Below are 2,840 nucleotides of genomic sequence, written 5' to 3'. Positions count from 1 at the left end.
AACAACTTTAGTGATCCATATTGAAATATGCCCAGTACACTACATAAACTGATAGGGTTCCACCTTTTTAATGTAAGATATTAAAATTCTGTAGGAACTAGAACACCGTTAAGATATACATTTAGTATAATTGACACTAGAATTCCCATTGTACATTGAAATACAGGTATACAAATTAATATATTTGGTAATCAATGTCTTAGTATGTTTGGTAAGTAATCATGGCTCTAATTTGAAATTCAAATCATGTGAACACATTATAAGTACTTTGAATTGAAGATTTTTGGGGAAATCAATCCTGAGGATGCCCCAATTACTGTTAAGAGTAGAAAACCAGCAAGAATTGGTAGCACACATGAGATGTGATTTATCCTTCGTAAATTAAAGTCTTTCTTTTACAGAAATCCTTATCCCAGTCTAAATTTGGGAGTAGCATTCTTTCCTTTACAGCATTTCTTGCCACTTAATGACAACATTTAAATTAAGTTTCCAGACCACAAAATACTTCAAATTTCTTCTCATTTCCTTTTGGGTCGTAGGAAACTACTATTACAGCTTCAACAAACAACTAGAACTTGATGACTAGTGAACAGATTCCACGGAACCCTGAAAAGTTAACTATTAACAGCTCAATAATATATGGCCACAGGAGGAACCTTGAATTTGTCAGAAAGGAACGGTATTACCCGTGGTCTCTCAATCAAATCATTGTAAAAGGCATACTCTGCTTCATAATCATGCAAATGAAGCTCTGCCTTCTGATTGGTATGATAATGATGCTTTGCTTGAACTGATTTTCCAAAACCAAACATACTAACTTTGTCGCAAATTCCCAGTGCTAGCATGACAGCTTGCATACCAGAAGAATAATGGAACAAGCTACCATCATGGGCAGGTGCCCATTCTTCAGGGGATTTCCCTGTCTCGTCTAGGAAGCTTTTCATGGAATAGTACTTGACAATACGAGCACACAAGACATCGAACCGGAGATCTGTAACTAGCAATGGAGCTTTATGAGATGAATTGCAGAGAGTGTAATCCAAGAAATGCACTGGTTGGCAAATGTACATAATGACTGGGACCTTTTCGCCATAAGGGTGGCAGAAGCAGCCATTTCTCCGGGCACAGAGATGCAAGATATTACTATTCACGAATGAGATACTGGTTTTTGACCCTACATTGCGTTGAAACCCCTCGATCCTGGCATTGTTCAGTCGGATGACAAACTCGTGGCTGTCAATGAACTCTCCATACTCTGCCTTGAGCAAAATTCCACTGTTCCCGACAACTGCACAAGAAGCATAGGGACGGTCGGAATCAGCAAGCCCATAGTGCCTATCGACTGGCCTTTTTACCTGTTTGATCAACTCCGACATGATCTCGGGTTGATACCGCTTATTCCTGAACCAATCACGGAGGACTTTCCGGAATTCCGACCAGAGCCTGTAGTACCTGGGAGAGCGCAATTGGGCTGGTATTCTGCTACTAGAGGGTCTGCTTCGAATGTCGAATTGATGCGAACGCTGCCACGATGAGATTGAACGGCCCCTTGCTGCGCTACCAAAGTTCCCTTCAAGCAGCTGCTCAACCTCTTGCTTGACATGCGCCTCTCCCATATCAATGGCCGCGTTCTTAAGCAATGTCGAGTTAAAAACCGGCAATGCTAGTTTCATCGACACACCATTTTCCAGCTGAAAAGCACCGAAACTCCGGCGAACTGCGGTCCTGCAGCTCAATATAGTGACAATCACGGCAAGGACAAGGAGACTGAACAGTGGACGAAGAGACCTCTTCATCGAAGCGGGGAAATCCGGAGACCGCTCCAACACAGTCGCTAAGTTTGGTGCAACAAAGCAACAGAACTTAACCAGATGCCTGGAATCTGAGACATCGCCATTTTTCACAAACGCTCTCATGGAAGAGGGAAGCCCTTCGCCCCACTCCAAACACGTAAATGACCAAAAACCCTTTCGATTATAGTATATAAATTTCGTCGAGCCCTGATTCGAAGAACAAACCACAGATCTTGAAGCGGGAACCTCGCCATTTCTCCATAACTCAAACGAAATCGTAGAAATAGAATACAGGGAATTCTAATTGGAGAATTAAGTAGACCTCACAAAGTGAACAAAAAATGGATAATAATCGAGCTTAAGCCTTAGGATGGAGTAGAAAATATGGAAGCTGAAGGAACGGGATTGGAAGAGAACAAAGGAATGATCAGATCTCTCTCAGGACGATTTCAACTCGTTTCTTACTCGGAAGAGAATGGAGCTGTCATTGTGAGCAGATCCTAAACCCTAAAAACCCGCAAAAGCGCCTGGACTGGAAGCTGCAGCTGGAGCTGAGAGCTGGTTCTGTAAGGTTTGTTAGCTTCGCCCAAGAGCTGTGGCTGTGTTGTTCCAGAGAAACGTGAAAACCGTTACAGGCTTTTGATCATCTTTAGAAATTTAACGTGGTTTGTAATCTAGGCTTTTATGCTGCTTTTACCTATTTATGGACCGTTGGATGAGCAGCTGGGAGCGCAAGATAGTCGGACACTCGGACTCGAGAGTCGAGACCCCACTTTGAGAAACGCTTAATTTATGTGGGATCTTTTGAAAATTATTTGAAAATAGAAAGTCTTTGGATGCCTTCACGTGTACGTTGGGAGAGTGAGGTCAGGGATGTCCGACATCTTATGGTATGATCCGAACCGTACCCGGATCTTTCGATTTTCGGGCAATATGTTACAGGGGAGTGATTGGAATCTCCAAAATTTGTGACTTTGTTGTTTGTCTTGCAACTGCAATTTGAATGATTTTTATAATTCCACCAAAACGACTCCCTAAAATGAGCCG

At 42.4% G+C, this 2,840-nt stretch overlaps 1 pseudogene across 1 annotated transcript; it reads right to left on the bottom strand.

Annotated features, from left to right (window-relative positions):
- Positions 1 to 343: 343 nt before the first annotated feature.
- On the bottom strand, positions 344 to 2,464 carry LOC104588318 (beta-1,6-galactosyltransferase GALT29A pseudogene; annotated as a pseudogene). Its single transcript, XR_016077058.1, has one exon. The product of XR_016077058.1 is annotated as a beta-1,6-galactosyltransferase GALT29A pseudogene (transcript).
- Between the last annotated feature and the right edge of the window lie 376 nt (positions 2,465 to 2,840).

The sequence above is a fragment of the Nelumbo nucifera genome, chromosome 6 (genome assembly GCF_055504915.1).
Source record: "Nelumbo nucifera cultivar China Antique chromosome 6, China Antique-T2T, whole genome shotgun sequence".
In the NCBI taxonomy this organism is placed as follows: Eukaryota; Viridiplantae; Streptophyta; class Magnoliopsida; order Proteales; family Nelumbonaceae; genus Nelumbo; species Nelumbo nucifera.
The sequence above is the reverse complement of the archived record's forward strand: the minus strand, read 5'-3'. Positions and strand labels throughout refer to the sequence as shown.